The sequence below is a fragment of the Ovis canadensis genome, chromosome 1 (assembly GCF_042477335.2).
Source record: "Ovis canadensis isolate MfBH-ARS-UI-01 breed Bighorn chromosome 1, ARS-UI_OviCan_v2, whole genome shotgun sequence".
NCBI classification, from domain to species: domain Eukaryota; kingdom Metazoa; phylum Chordata; class Mammalia; order Artiodactyla; family Bovidae; genus Ovis; species Ovis canadensis.
Window position 1 is genome coordinate 242,595,088 of NC_091245.1, and position 17,413 is coordinate 242,612,500.

The 17,413-nt window shown below is 37.0% G+C and overlaps 1 protein-coding gene across 1 annotated transcript in view; it reads right to left on the bottom strand.

The window, feature by feature from the left end:
* The window catches only part of AGTR1 (angiotensin II receptor type 1), a 52,923-nt gene that overhangs the window by 30,698 nt on the left and 4,812 nt on the right, over nucleotides 1–17,413 (bottom strand). Inside the window, exon 2 of the mRNA XM_069563053.1 lies at nucleotides 11,236–11,317. The gene's annotated coding sequence lies outside the window, so the exon portion shown is untranslated. The remainder of the gene's footprint in view (nucleotides 1–11,235; nucleotides 11,318–17,413) is intronic.

Sequence of the window (17,413 nt, forward strand, 5' to 3'; positions counted from 1 at the left end):
ATGCAAGCACTTGATGTACCATTTCCTTTCCTGGCAGAGGTTTTCAAGCTGTTCAACCACTAGAGGTCTGTATTACCTATTAAAAAAAAATCATACTCAACTGGTTGTCCTTCAGTTCTCAATTTCAACACCTATTTCTGCGTTTTAAGATTTAAAATCTTCTAAAAACACAACACCAGGGAATAAAAATCACAACACTTTAGGAAATGAAGGAGAAAAGCTAGTAGGAACCCTTCCATTCAGAAGGGTGCCAGGTCTTTCCCCGTCTGACCAGGAGACAACTGAGTACACCCGCATACTCAGAAACACAGAATCCACAGCCAGTTACAAACCCGGGGAACACGTTTATTTTCTGGAAAACAGGTTTTCCCCCAATATATTTTAAGATCTCTGTCTTCATTTTAAATATAAAGCATTTGTTTTCTTCTCCAAAGCAATTCAGTTCTCAGCATAGTTCAAGCTGCACCCCACCCCCTGATAGTTCTTAGAACACCAATTTTACTACTTTTATGAGGGTTTTGAAATAAGAATTTCTTTTCTTGGTGACCCAATGTTAGACTAAAATTAATGCTCTTTCATGCTTAATTTATAAGACTTTGCTGCAGTTTTATAAACAAATGCATGAGTCTTAGGCTAGCCTGGTTGGAGCTATATTAATGATATAGCTAGCTGTCTTGACTGCAAGTTGAGTCTCCCAAGTTTTCGCTGGGTTCCATGTTTGCCAGGGATTTTTCACTAGCATAGCCCATTTTGGGCCTGCCTTCTGCCAGCAGCAGCACTGACTAAGCCTTCCAGAAATCAGAAATGAGCTGTCCTGTTTACAGGACACCCAGTTAATAGTGATGAAACCTTTCCATAGCATTATAGGGTGGGCCTCCTACAACACTACATGCTCATATATTCACACACTTAAATGGAATGGTATAAAACACTACAGAGGTAAGGAACTGTAATTTACTGAGTATGTATTGCACCAAGGGTTTGGGATTTAGAGGCTGGATTTTCATAGATTCTAATTACTCCTGCATTTCGAGTAAGTGGGTACATTTGTTGCCAGGCAAGGTGTAATGCTATAAGCCTTGCCTTCTTAAAAGGCATTATGGCATAATGTTCCTGGCCTGGAAAGCCTCCAGAAGCATAAGCGGGTCTTGTGTGGCTTCTCTCTCAGTCTGTCACTTTATTAAAACACAACAATTTGCAAGTGTTATTTAGCAGATCAGCTGGGTTCATTTCAAAGGCTAATATTTAACAGAGGGGAAAATAACTTATCCTAATCCAGTTGAAAAGTGTTTTCTATGTATTCTCAGGCAATTTGCCTAGTGTTTTCTATAGATCTCAAAGCTAGGATTCAAGGACAGTTTTGTAATGTCTTATACTGCGTATCTCGGAGAAGGCAATGGCACCCCACTCCAGTACTCTTGCCTGGAAAATCCCATGGACAGAGAAGCCTGGTAGGCTACAGTCCATGGGGTCGCTAAGAGTTGGACATGACTGAGCAACTTCACTTTCACTTTTCACTTTCATGCATTGGAGAAGGAAATGGCAACCCACTTCAGTGTTCTTGCCTGGAGCATCCCAGGGACAGGGGAGCCAGGTAGGCTGCTGTCTATGGGGTCGCACAGAGTCGGACACGACTGAAGCGACCTAGCAGCAGCAGCAGCAGCAGTAGCAGCAGCATACTGTGTAACTATGTAATCCAAATGATCAGTTCTACAGCAGAAGGAAACTAATTCACAGTGCAATAAGTTACACTACAGACCACATAATTTAAAGTGGTTAAGTTTTTCATTTCCTGTTGAATTTCTGCGTACGGCTGGTGGCATATGAATTAACAATTTTCTCACTGAAATGTGACAGGAAAATATCTGCTTTACCCAATCCTGAACATTACTTTCAGACCTCCTGACTCTTCTATTATTATTCAAAATTATGCTAGCTTATGCTTGCATCTAATAATGTATAAATATATTAATTACATATTAGCACAGTGTTTACTTGTACTAATGCTAATTTGCTTCAATCATGCCTGACTCTTTGTGACCCTATGGACTATAACCCACCAGGCTCCTCTGTCCATGGGATTCTCCAGGCAAGAATACTGGAGTGGGTTGCCATGCCCTCTTCCTCCAGGGGATCTTCCCCACCCAGGGATCCAACCTGCATCTCCTGTGTCTTCTGCATTGGCAGGCGGGTTTTTGTTGTTGTTGTTGTTGTTTGTTTGTTTGTTTGTTTTTACCACTGAGCCCCCTGGAAGCCCTCACTTGTGTGTGTGTGTATATATATACACACTTGTATACATTCACTTGTATTCACACTTGTATACACACATTTATATATATATAAATCCTAATAGTGTAGCAGTTAATTAAAAACAGAGAAAGGAAGATCTCAAGCTTCGGAGAATTTGATGAGTTACATCTGGGGGAGAAATGAAAACTAGGATGTTGGAGTTAGTCCCAGATACCAGTTCTGGTCTTGGTATTGGTTAGTGATATGATGGACCCCTTAGACTCACTGTGAAAAATTGAAGTCAATGAGAAAACCTAACTTGTAGCTTTGTTTTTGTGAATTAAGTAAGAAAATGGAGATGAAGTGACTGACCCAGTGCCTGACCAAGTAAGCATCCAGTTTTAAAGATGTTAACTAATGCATTCTTTTTGTGTCTGCATTAAAAAAACCCAGTAATATAATATAACAGCAATAATCCTAGTTATTTTCAAGTGTTGTGAGAAGGCAATAAGACCCAGTATATGAAACAGTATCAGGCTCTTCCCAAAGTGATCTCCCAAAAGGTTTCACCCATGAAACTAGACTGTAGGTTGGGAGAGTTTTAAAGATGATTCATTCTTGAATTTTTAATTTTTTTTGAGTGAGAATATTGTTACCATTTTGATTACTTTATAAATCTCACTTATTTTTTTCTGCTCAGAATGATGACTTAAGTTTGCAACTCTACTAGACTAAGAAGATACAATGTTACCCCGAAATAAGATCTAACTACAGACAAACTATTTGCAGGGCAGTTAAAAAGATGAAGTTAAGGATAGGTTCTACCTCAGGGAATTGAAAGAAAAAAATGTGATGCTTAAAATACTATTTTCAACCCTTATATTACCTTACCCCCCATGATTGAGATAAGTTTGTTTTGCCTAAAATACGGTATAGTGTCTCCTTTCAGGAGAAAAATCTGTGGGAGAGGAATTTGAAGGAAGCTGTGACCAACTAGCTTTTTATTAGGGACAGAATGCTGATTAAATTTCAGGCATTATTTTAACTCAACTTGTCTTCCCAATACTATTTGGGTTTAGTGTGAACACTGAGGTATTTTGCAACAACCGCTGGCGAGAGCAAAGACCAACTACTGACATAGAACTAAAAGGTTTTACTCAGAGGAGGACTAGACTTTGGCAGTTTGGCCTTTATGCAGCAATTTCCAAGGACACACTTGAGTTTCAAAAGAGAGATGCGCTTCCTGAAATCACAGGCCCTCGCCTGGACAAGTCAGTGTCAATTCAAACCAACTTTCATGTTTTTGTGTGAGAAAAGGAAAGCTCCTCATTTAAAGTTGCATGTTGTATGTTCCCAGAATGTCCTAGTTCTTTTGCAAGGGCTGATTTTATGAGATGTCAATGATATGAGGGGTCCTGGGAAATAAATTCCTATATCATTGTAAATAATTGTTTATACCATCAGCAGCCCTGGGACCTGGAATTATGTCAGAAGTTCTTCTGGGGTTATATTTCATTTAGAGAGCCAGTCACACTTAAGGACTGAGTCCCTTATCTTTTGTCAACTCAGCACAACCTTGTTTCCAGAAGCCTCCTTCTATTACCACCACTTTGGAAATAAAATCTGCCTTTCCACTTCAAACTGCATGCCCTATAACTCCTCATGCACAGGAGAAATGTACAAAAATATTTTACTATAGCATTGTGAACTATAGCTATTGGGTATTGTTTTTCTAGAATAAAGGAAATCATATTGTTCCCCCTCATTCTGTCCATAATCACTTCTCATTTCTCACTTGAAGGAAGTCTCTAAAGGAGGCCTGTAAGGCACAGGCCTATTTGGGGGAAGCATGACATCACAGATGATTCGGTCCTTGGCCCTATCGGCTGGAAATAGTAACTAAGTCCTTTGTCTAAGCTGGTAAGAGAGGAGCTGCAGAAAATCAAATTAGCAGGAGAGAAACTATTCGTCTTCATTTTCTTGTTTCCAGCCTGCACATACAGATTGTTAAATATGCCTGTTCTCTAATCCTCATTAGGAAATCTTGAAGAATAGCAGGACAGGAAAAAAGGCATGAGGGTTATGAGAAAACACCACCACTAAAAAAGAATACAAAGTCAGAATCGTTCCTTCTCATTCAGACTGTCTTACGTGTTTAGAGATGGTAGAATTTGAGGTTTTCCATTAAATTATTTTATTTCAGTTATATGTGGATGGATGCCACGTATACAATCCCAAACATATCATTTTATTTCGAATTTTCTTTTTCCTGGACTTGAAGAGAAAATAATTTAAATGGAATACCCAGTGTATGAAATCATTTTGCATTCCGTGGTAGCCCCAGGAACTGTTAAATTCACCGGTATATGTCAGAAGGCAAAACCTTCACTAACAATAATCTAATGGTGATGCCATGCACCACTAAATCTCTGTTATGGGGGGTTTTATTTTCAGGCCCACAGACATGGGATTACAGGTCAGTGATAGGCAAAGTATTCTTGAGATACACCAAAGGCGCCAAACGTATCAGTGGGTGGTCCAGGAGGAACTGACATCAATTGGAGGTTTTTAATGATTAGAGTTCTAGTAGTAGTCACTGATGATGATGGCTACTGAACCAGTCACGGGATTGAATCATGTACCTGACTTCTCTTCAAAAATCTCTCCTGTGAAAATATTTCACTACATTTCAAAGCAGCTTCAGTCATGAAACCTTTTCAGTTTAAAATGTTCATTTATTCCCCTCTTCTAGCATCCATTCTAAATTATGTCTCTAGTCTATCTGTCAGTTGATACCCTTCAATTTTTGCTTTACGGATACTGGTCTGTTTGCTGTGTCTTAAATATGCCATTGCATTGCTGCCTCAGGGCCTTTGCACTTGCTCTGCTCTCTCCATAGATCCATCTTCCTCCACACAGTTCCTTTGTTCTTACTAAGGAGGCTTTCCCTAAATTCCTTTTAGAACTGCACCCTTCTCCCTCACTGCGTCTATACTCTATTTCCATTCTTCATGTCATCTAACATACTCTATACTTTAACTTTCTTTTCCTGTCCACATGCACTGGAATGTTCTGTGAGGGTCAGGACTTTTGTCTGCTTTGCTCACACTTTGTCCTTCATGTTGGGGATAGTAACTGGCATGTAGGTGTCCAAAGAAAATACTTATTGAGTAAATAACAGCAGAATCTGTTGTAAACTGCAGCCCTAAATAGGAATAACTTGTGTTTAATATAATTTTCATTCAGAAGACTTTACTCTCATGATATTTCTTTGATTTTCGTATTTTTGAAGTCAGAAGAAAGAAGCTTTAGGGTTACCCCACACCTGCTCAGCAATAAACTTCTGGGTCACAATAGTTGCAAGCTGAAATGCAATCAGGATTTAGACAGTTAAATATAGGTGTGAAGCATCATTAAGGAGTAATAGGGCCTCTGACAAATAGTTGAGTTCATGTACTATTCTCCCTAAAGGCATTCAGAGTTGAAAAAAAAAAAAAATTAAGCATAGCCCTGTCAGAAGAGAACCTGTGGTTTTAAAGGTCAATAGGACCATGAAGACATTTCTAAGTCATACTGTTTTTTCTATCTCTTTCCAACTATTCACTCAGGCTTGGGTATGTGCCTGATTCCACTTTAGGACAGGAATATTCAACTGATAAAATCTAATTACATTTGCTTCCCAACTAAATTGCATGTCACCTTCCCCTCTTGTGATGGAAATGGCCCCTCTTGGGTCCTCAGCGTCTGATTATTGCAAACCTAATTGATTTGCGACATTTCATTAATAAAGTTAACTAAAACTAATTATACATATTGAAAAGAAGTTTCCTGTGAAATGAATTATTCTATTTAGCTTAAGGGTTCTTAATTGTTAGAATGAATTATTGAGGAGGATTGAAGCATTATTTTCTCTTGAGATCTTTATATATATATAAAATACATATATATGTACATATAAATATGGATTGGTGGATGTTTATACCATAGTAAGTAGAAAAAGGAAGAAAATGGTTAAAAATGAAGGTTAAAGATAACAAAACATCCTCCTCAGAAGATAAAAATCACAAAATAGGTTGTGCATAGATCTCTTCATTTTAAGATGTTAAATTGGGATCTGTTACATTTATCATACAAAGGAAGCTAAAATCAATTTTTAAATCATTTGACATGTATTATTTTATTCATAGCATAAATTTCTCTTCACTGAACTGGTTCATATTGTATTTCTTACTCTTTAATTCAGATGCCATGTGTCTAATTCACCAATCTAATTAAATCAAAATTCTAGCATAAATCCAGAGGGAGCCTATACTATTTCAATTGCCCCAAACCAAGCAGATGCATTGTGGGTCAGTACTTTTCACAGGGTCATTTTCAACATTCCCTATTTGTTCAGTTATATGTAGATAAATATGTTCTACATAAAATGAAGATGAGCGTTCATTAGTGGTTTGCTGCTAAGTCACTTCAGTCATGTCCGACTCTGTGCGACCCCATAGACGGCAGCCCACTAGGCTCCGCTGTCCCTGGGATTCTCCAGACAAGAACATTGGAATGGGTTGCCATTTCCTTCTCCAATGCATGAAAGTGAAAAATGAAAGTGAAGTCGCTCAGTCGTGTCCAACTGTTAGCGACCCCATGGACTGTAGCCTACCAGGCTCCTCCGTCCATGGAATTTTCCAGGCAAGAGTACTGGAGTGGGTTGCCATTGCCTTCTTTGCATTAATGGTTTAGAGTTGAATAAACCATGGCTGGGCCATTACTGTTACAGAATAACCTTCTGTATCACGTAAGAAGCTGTTCTCATCAATGACTTGAATTTACATTGCTTTTACACTGCCAAAGCAGGTGCCAAAGGATTTCCTTCTTTGCATTAAGTAAGACACTGAGTTGTTTTATCCTCTTGCTCTGTATACTGACTGCGCTGGACAGACCATGAGGCAGCAAAATGGCCATCCTGTTCTTCCCCCTTAGCCTGAAGCATCACTGAGGAGTCAAGGTTCAGACACTAGGTCAAAAGATAGCCTTTATCCACTGTCTGGTTTTATCTACAGTGGCTTTGTTTGCTTTTTATGGTGGCCAGTGCTGTGTGCAGAAGTATTTTGGCTTTGCCTGGGTAAAAGGAGAAGGAAGGCTGCTTCCGATGGGACTTTGGACTTGCGATGTGACATTGTTCCTCTTGTCCCAGGGACACCCTGGGAGAGTCCAATATTTCGTTTCAAATCTGGAAAGGTGCCAAAGACCTAATTCTAGATAACTGGTTATCATCTGCCAAGTTTGTACTGTACTATTACATTTCTGAGATATTTTAGCTGTTCCCTGAATTAAAAAAAATGACTCATATATCTAAATCATTTTCAGAGTCTTAAAAGGAATGACTAGCTAGTTGAAGGGAGAGGATGACAGCACTTCTAGTACTGGTGAAAAGTGCTTCCTGCCAGCAAAACCAGACCATGAAATTAAGAGGCCAATTCTCTGAGCTCTTTTAATTATTAAAAATATTAATAGAACCAGTTTAAATTAGAATCTCCTATATAGTTGTATGCTGTGCATATCTAGCTATATTATTTAAACCTAGGATGAATATTACTGTGAATAAACTATATGGATAATAGGTTATTTACAGTAAACCTGTTATTCTATAAAGAAAAGATATTTTTTGGTTTATTTAAAAAAAAAAAACTCCACAGACAGCTAACATTTACTCTGCCTTTTTTTCATTGGTAAGATTTGGATTCATATTTAACAATTCAAAACTGGGCCTACACCTCTATTATTTATGCTTTCACTGAAACATGATACTATTAAATGTGTGAAGGAATATTGACTGGGTAGTTATGTCTTTTTCATAGCTAGTTATATAGCTATTTCAAATTCTTGATGCTTCAATGACTCAAAGATAAATTTGCTTTTAATTTCTTGCCTTATGTAACATATAACCATCAGGAACCAAATTTAATTGAACTACTAGATATAAGTGACTGGAAAATAATTGAAACTGATATTAAATGATGGGATCACAGTAGAGGAACAATGGTTAATAAGAAGTTTAAGTATACATTATAAAAGGGGGTGATTATATTAATTAAAATTATAAACAAGCTATTATTCTTTTTTATACAATAAGTTGGAAATCCAGAGACTATTAATATAATACACATTTCCATAAATGAAATAGAAATAAATGATCTAATAGTTATTTTGTTTGGTTCTTCAGTTGCTTAAAAAAAATAAAGCTTTAGTAAAATCGGTATGATTGAGATCCATCTATCATTGTAGGAAAAATAAAATCTTACAGAATATAAAGAACAAAGAAAAAATACTGGCCTTTAAAAATGACCCTACATCTTTTCTAGTTTTGCTTACTTGGAGACGTCAGTGATTCAGTAAAAAAGCCAACAGCCGTATATTAGGTCAACATAACTATGTGTACAATTTTTCACAATTTTTAAGGAAACAAAAACCTCTAAAAACAAAAATCTCTAAAAATTTTATAAGAATACATAAAATATTTAAATAAATATTTAAGTAAAACAGTTAATTCCACATATCTTAATATGCAATTAAATAGGAAAGAGGAAAGGGGCTTGTGAGAGCCATATACCAGATAACCTACAGCTAAGAAAATTAGCATTTAAAAAATATTTTTAAATTTCAAAAGACATATAAAAGAGCCCAAAACTTTCTTACCAAGTAGCAATGGAAGTCTACTGCATTATTAATAATTTCTTTATAATAGCACTGTCAAGTAGAACTTTCCATAATGATAGAAATGTTCTATATCTGTGCTATTCAGTACAGTAGCCGCAAACTACATGTGTCTATTGAGAACTTGAAATGTGGCTAGTATCATGGAGGAACTCAGTTTTTAATTGCATTTATAATTAATGTAAACAGCTACACGGGGCAGATAATTACCATAGATTTTAAGCTCCTGAATATTTTTATTCTTTTATATCTATTAACCATATTTTCCCATTTATCATAAGTAGGTTTCAGCCTAAGTATTTTTGTTTCTACAACATAAAACAAGCTCTGAAATGCTGTTTACACATTACTGGTTTAAATCGATAAAAGATCAAAGTTCTGTAGTTGTAAGTTGATGAAAGTTTTAAAGTGACAATACAAAGTTCAGAAGGCCCTTGGAAAACACTTTTTGTATTTCAATATAATGACCATGGGTTGGGACGGGCCTTGAAGATTCTTCCAAAGGCAAAGTTGCTAGTTAGTGGAAGAATTGTATGATGTTAGTTCTTCAGTGGAAAATAACTTCTTAGAATTAAGCATGTTTTTGCTCATTCATCTGAAACTTAAAGGTCTGAAAAAGTTTAACAGTGTATAGGATGTTTTTGTTCAGTGTTTTCTTATTTGTAAGCAAAATGTCGTAGTTATTTGGAAAGTTTTACTACAAATGTATGAATGTTAATCAGAAACTTAGGGGCTTCCAAAATACAGGAGCAGAGGCTGATCTAAGGACCATTTCCAGGAGGAACGCCCCTGTATTATTATCCTGATTCTTCTACTTTAAGCCTGAGGGGGTGAATATGTAAAGAGCTCCCTCTGTTCAGTACTCTTAGGATGTAAAAGAAAGCTTCTAGTTTTGGTGTCTTCCTAACTTGGATAAATATTTTAATATATTTTCCCAGAGCTGGATTTTTGCTGAAAATGTGCATAGCCCAGCTTCCAAAATTTCAACTACATCTCACACACACAAAAACCCCTGAAGATTTCCAGTGGCAGAACTCTGAAGAACGTTACTATTTTTGTCTTCCAAGATTAAAGTAGTCCTAAATAGTTTTCTAACACCACTGTGGACTGCCTTCCAGCAAGTGTTTCCTACTTGTCAATCAAAAAGACTAGTTACCTCTAACATATGTCTGCCCACCGACCACCTGTCTTATCTACCTTCTACTTTAATAAAATCCAGCCGTGACACATTCAGAAAGGGACAAGCTACTCTTTTCATTTTCCTTAGAGGAACTAGAGAATGTCTCCCCTGTTAATTTGGAAGCTGAGAGTTTGTTCTTTGAGCTGAGTTTATGTTAGGAGAAAAAAATCCTGCTAGCTGGGTAAATCAAGGAGTCTTTTTATGAAAAATATCATACAGTCAGTGTGATAGGAGTTGAACAGACAGAGCACCCCCCTAGTTGCTCTGTGAGGTTCTGAGTGGAATGCCCCACTGTGTGACTCCATAGGGCTTAGGTCTACCAGGGGTTAAACTGCTGTGGCATTAAAGGCTACCTCTGTACCCAGTTTCAGAGACCTTTTTCCTATACCTTATTGGAGTAAGGGAGACTTTTCTAAGAAGGAAACCCTGAGACATTTGGGTTTTCTGAACGTGAATAGGTGGCTTCAGGGTTTATAGTCTTTAGACATATGCCTCAAGAAGTGAGATCTCGGGATCACAGAGCACCAGTTGCCCATTTGGTGGCTGATGAGAGAGCGTGATCATTTCCCTCCTGTCCCTCCTAAAGCCCTACATCGCGTAGAAAGCACTACTCAGAACAATCACCTATGACCACGAGGAGATCCCTGCCAAGAGGTTGCAAATCTCTCACATGGTGTATCATCAATACATGAATATCTTGGTAATTCTGACATTGTTTACACTTAAAATCATGTGAGGGGGACTTCACTGGTGGTCCAGTGTAAGATTTCACCTTTCATTGCAGAGGATATAGGCTTAATCCCTAGCTGGGGCGCAGAGATCCCAAATGCTTTGGGCCAAAAAGCCAAATGATGAAATGGAAGCAATCTTGTAACAAATTCAATAAAGACTTTAAAAATGGTCCACATCAAAAAATATTAAAAAAAATAAATTCATATTATTAATAATATGTGTGTTCTTTATATATTGGAAGGAATGGGCTCAGAATGTCATTCTTTTCTACAGCTTCTGTTTCTGTCACCTGACAATAGTGTGTGTGGCTTTTTGTGCTACCTTCACGGTTGACACATTAGAGAAAATTACTAACAGATACAATGTTATAGGTGTAAGCCAGTTACCTGGATGCAGACCTTCTGGAATGGCTTCAATGACTTAGTCAGATAAAACCTGTCATTTTAGATCAGCTTATCATACATCAATCTGTAAGGAAAAAAAAAACAAAAACATTAAGTGATTCACTGAAAAAGGTCAGATTTTTATTTTCTAATTTATAAAATAAGCATTAACACTACATCTTAAGAATGTTTTTGAATGGAATGAAGCCATCTGTCAACATCAAGAACATATTTTTCCTTATACAGACTTAGGCTCTACTGGGTGACCGTCTGTCAAGGGACCTCATCCTCTTCCTGATTATAGTCAACATCTTCCCTCATACCCTTGTAGATGAATGCTAGAGAAAGCGAAAAAGAGTTTTTGGGTCAACAATAATGCAATTTCTAAGGCATTTCTGTAGATGTAACTACTAAATATAAGAAACATCCTTATAGATTAGATTTTTACTTGTAAATTAACAAACTTTGATATATGATTATTAGAGTATAACTGCTATACAACATTATGTTAGTTTCTGCTGTACAATGGAATGAGGAATTTATATGTATACATATATCCCCCTCACTCTTGGACCTCCTGCTCACCACCCCTGCCTCCATCCGACCCATCCAGGTCACCACTGAGCAATGAGATGGGCTCCCTATGCTTTATAGCATGGTAGTGTGATTCTGTTTTACACATGGTAGGTAGTGTGATATATAATTCTTTTCATATAAAGCTTCAGTTCAGTTCAGTCACTCAGTCATGTCCAACGCTTTGCAACCCCATGAACTGCAGCACACCAGGCCTCCCTGTCCATCATCAACTCCCGGAGTCCACCCAAACCCATGCCCATTGAGTCGGTGATGCCTTCCAACCATCTCATCCTCTATCATCCCCTTCTCCTCCTGCCCTCAGTCTTTCCCAGCATCAGGGTCTTTTCAAATGAGTCAGCTCTTCACATCACGTGGCCAAAGGATTGGAGTTTCAACTTCAACATCAGTCCTTCCAATGAACACCTAGGACTGATCTCCTTTAGGAAGGACTAGTTGGATCTCCTTGCAGTCCAATGGACTCTCAAGAGTCTTCTCCAACACTGCAGTTCAAAAGCATCCATTCTTCGGTGCTCAGCTTTCTTTACAGTCCAACTCTCACATCCATACGTGACCACTGGAAAAACCATAGCCTTGACTGGATGGACCTTTGTTGGCAAAGTAATGTCTCTGCTTTTTAATATGCTGTCTAGGTTGGTCATAACTTTTCTTCCAAGGAGTAAGTGTCTTTTAATTTCATGGCTGCAGTCACCATCTGCAGTGATTTTGGAGCCCCCCAAAAAAGTCAGCCATTTTTTCCGCTATTTCCCCATCTATTTGCCATGAAGTGATGGGACTGGATGCCATGATGTTAGTTTTCTGAATGTTGAGCTTTAAGCCAACTTTTTCACTCTCCTCTTTCACTTTCATCAGGAGGCTTTTTAGTTCCTCTTCACTTTCTGCCATAAGGGTGGTGTCATCTGCATATCTGAGGTCATTGATATTTCTCCCGGCAATCTTGACTCCAGCTTGTGCTTCCTCCAGCCCAGCGCTTCTCATGATGTACTCTACAAGCGTTATTGTGCCATAATTTTTAAAAGAAATCTGCTTAAAAGTTTTTTTCTGTTTTAATTTTTCATAGAAGTAATATATGTATGTGGTACAAGTGCCTAGTTATGGAAATGTATAAAGTAAAAGTACACATCTCTTAATTCTCTAATTGTCTCTCCAGATCTACTTCCCAGAGATATTTACTAGTAATAGTTTTTTATGTACCCTTTAGAACTTAAAAAAAAGTGCACCCATGCGTATAAATGTGTATATCCATGGCTTCTCATTTTATGCATTATATGTTCTGTACTTTGCTTTCCTTTAAGAAAGAAAAAACAGTAATATGGCTCGTAGAACTTTCTACATCAGATACACAAATCTATCTCACTCATTTTGATAGCTATTTAGTATTCTATTCATTGCCCTGAAATATGATAATTGATATAATCAGCCCCTAGTGGGCTTTGGGGGCTTTCCAGGTGGCTCAGAGGTGAAGAATTTGCCTGCCAATGCAGAAGACTCAGGAGACGCAGGTTCAAGCTCTGGGTGGAGAAGGTCACCTGGAGGAGGAAATGACAACCCATTCCAATATTCTTGCCTGGGAAATCCCACGGACAGAGGAGCCTGGTGGGCTATAGTCCATGGGGTTACAGAGTCAGACTAAGTGACTCAGCACACATCATGGGCCTTAAGGTTTTTTTTTTTTTTTTTCCTTCTATTTCCCTTTTTTTGGATGTAAAAAAGTCTCAATGATCATATTTATATATATGGATTTTTGTCCTTGTATGATTATACTGGTAGAATAAATTCCAAACATAATTGTCAATATAAATTGTTTATACACACTAGGTTTTTGGAAGATACTTACAAAATGTCCTCTATAATGGCTATATGGATTTAAGATACCAAAAAATCTGACTTGTATAAAATTTTGCATTTTTTTCTCAGTCTGATAAGTGAAAGATATATATTTGTTTTGGTTTACCTCTTTTTTGGTTATGAATGAGGTTGCGCTTCTTTCTGTTTTCTTATTTTTGCAGTTATTTTTCTACTAGTTTGCCTAGTTATGGCCTTCACTCATTTTTCCATTGGGTTCATTGTTTCTCATTTTAAAAAGCTCATGTCGAAAACTGGCATTTTACATGTAATGTGTGGCAAATAGCTTTCCTCTTTTGTGTTTGTTTCTGGTGCTTTTTACTACACAACCATTTTAAAATTTTTATGTAGCCAAATTCATCAATATTTTTCATTATGGTTTGGGGATTTTTTAAAGTAAGAAATTGTTTCAAGTTAATGAATTACTCAAGAAGATTGTGTAAAGGTTTTTTTTTTTTTTTCCTAGCAACAACGTATACGAGTTTTCAAGTTTTACTATCACATTGTGGTACAGGAGCATTTTGGCATTAGAAGAATATATTTTTAACTTACTTTTTGGTGTTTTTTTTTTTGTCATAGCAAAATTTTTCCCATGAGATATTTTTTCCTATAAAATGCCACTCTGGTGTAAAATCTGTGAACTCTTATAGGGCTCTAGTGTACCTTAGGGAAAAAAATAGAGACAAGGTTGACTTGCCAGGATCATTCTCAGAGGGTTAATGGTGGTTGTTTATGATCTGAAATCTAGAGTGAGTTAGAAGGAAAGGAAAAGAAATTCCAAGATAAACAAAAAGTACGAATGGAGGCTCATGATAGGAAAGTCTGAAAGCACATGCCAAAAAAGAGGAAAGAAAAGTCACGTTTGATCTTAGCCTTGATCTTAATAATCCTCAAAAGCTTTAAAGATTTGTTATATATTTTGCCTAGTGTTTCTTATCTGTTCGTGCAAATATGCAGGCATTTAAAAAATCTCTGAGTGATTTTGCTCTCAAATCAGTGCTAGTGTAACTGAAATGTTCTCATTAGAACACCAATGACCCAAATAAGACATTAATGGCACCTTGACAAGAATCTATCAAAGACACACACACACACACACACACACACACACTCTCTCTCTCTCTCTCTCTCTCTCTCTCTCTCATTGGATTTATGTTTTATACATTGCTGTATTTACTTGTAATTATCTTTGCTTGCCACTAGATATTTGAAAATATATACATATAAAATACACAATGACTGTATAATATTCCATCATATGGCTTAATGTAATGGGAATTTAAAAGAATAGATTTGTATTTCTCGCAAAAATCCACTCTGTTAACCCAGTATATCAAATGCTAGAACAGTCAGGAAATTATTACATAGGAATCACATCAGATTATTTTCCATTCCTGATAAAGTGGCAGCAATTAACTGTGTGAAGGTTAAGTGCTGGAAGACATCATGGTACAAAGCATTTTATGTGAGATGACATCATTTGAATGAAAGGAGAATTCGATGATTAAACCTGGGTTAATGGAACGTTCTTGTTCTAGCAGCATACCACGTTATTTACAAGCATGTAAGATGCATCTGAATTGCATAACAAGAAGAGTTTGGGTCCAAAAGTGAAGAAAAGCATATATGATGATGAAATTGTAAATGGATGAAGTTTAGAAGAAATGCTGTAAGATTTTTCTTTCTTTTTTTTTTTCTTCAGTTTATTTAGAAAAAAAAAAACCCTAGTGTTGATTAAATTCAGCCACAGGCACAACTATTTGGGGTTAGTGAGATGAGCAGGACTGTTAAGAGTCACAAGAGAATCACTGGTACTTTATCATTGATCAGCACTAAGAAACTCTGCCTGCTAGTATGCAGGATGTCTCCTGGGCACAAGTTCCCTTTTGAGCATTCACCACTTGGCTTTATGGCATCCCTGGGTTGATTTTTGCCCTCATCTATAACTGACAAGTTAGACACTGTACTATTAGTGCTGCCGAAAGTTCTAGATCTAAGCAGCTGGTAACATTCTGTCTCCCAAGGATGTCCCTTTATCACGGAGAAAATCGTGGCTGCTTAGTTCTGTTGACATGCCTCTCCTCTCAAACATGATCACAGGGAGCCCAGACTCACCTCGGTCTTTTGACCCACATCAATGAGCCTCTGTCAAAACAACGGACATTTGACCCAATCCAACTGACAGCTCTCAGAGAGTCTATATGCACTGGGAAAAATGTTTCAGAGATTCATCATTTGAGAAGTCACTGGCTTAAAATAAGGTACCCTTGTTTGCAGACTGACTGATTAGTATTATATTCAACTAGAGTTTTAGAAACTGTGCTTATAGATAAATGTGTTTATATTAAAACTATGCTTATAGATAAATATGTATTTATATTAAAAGGTGAAAGAGTGATGTATAATTTGAGTTGGAAAGATAAACACTTTATATATGTAGGATATGGGTTGTTCAACTCAGAAACTTTTTAAAAAAGTTCATCAGAACAGAAAGGTAAAAAAGATAAATTTCAGGTAAGTTTTGGGAAACTAGAGATATCAAATTTTAAGTTTTAAATTATGAACTTTCATAGTTTTCTTACTTGTTTCCCAACTAAAGAAGGAATTCCTAGAATTTCTCATTATTGAAGTTAAAGGTAAGATGATAGGAAAATGTTATAGATCTTGCTTTTTTCTATGAGGAAAACAGAACTTGATTTCCAATTATAACTTTCTAATAATTACCCAATAATTAATTGGTCCAATAATTAACTGGTCTTAAAAAGCAGGCAGCCTAATGTAGAGCAGACAGTGTGGGTAGCAACAAAGAGCACAAAATCAAACTTGTGTTCAAATCTTGACTCTAACAGTTACCAAAATTGGGTACGCTACTTATCGCATTATTACTCAGTATCCCAATCTATACTGAGGGATAGATGAGGCAGTGACTATTATAGAGGGATGTCGTGAGGATTAAATAAAACACAGTGTTGAAAGGCTGAACATTGTTTGGCGCATTCAGCCAGTCAGTTCAGTCGCTGTCGCTCAGTCGTGTCGGACTCTTTGCGAGCCCACGAATTGCAGCACGCCAGGCCTCCCTGTCCATCACCAACTCCCAGAGTTCACCCAATAAATGTTAGTTTTGTTACAAATGTTATTTTATTAAAAAGTCAAGAAAATAGCCTCTAGGTAATCATTTGAGCAAGCCGGAGGTACTGTCACTTGTGCTTTTCTAGCTTTAAAGTCCTTTCGAATCATGTGAAGATCTTGCCAAAATGCAGATTCTGATTCAGTCGGTCCAGGTGGGGTCTGAGAGTCTGAATTTCTAATAAGCTCCCAAGTGATACTCGTGATGCTAGTCTGGGGACCTTGACACCTGAGGTAAATGTGGCGGTTCTCAATAGGGAAGAAATGGGGAAAGGAGAAACAGGGGAAGTGCAGACAATACGTACGGATTTAAAACACTTCCCAGGTGATTTTCATATGCTTGCCTTACCTGCTCTGTGATGCCTGAAGAACCACTGCTTTGATATTTCAACCTTTTATTCTTTTCATAGCTCTTTTTCTTATTCTTTACCTTTCTCTTGCCTTATTTTTTAAAATTTATTTATTTTAATTGGAGCTCCCTTGCCTTAGACTTTTAAAGCTTTAGATTTAAAGCAATTGTATTAATGCTTAGTTATTCCATTAGTAAGACTAAAGCAACACTTTTAAGTCACTTTATTGTAATAGGAAAGGTTTCTAACATTTCCTCAATATAAGG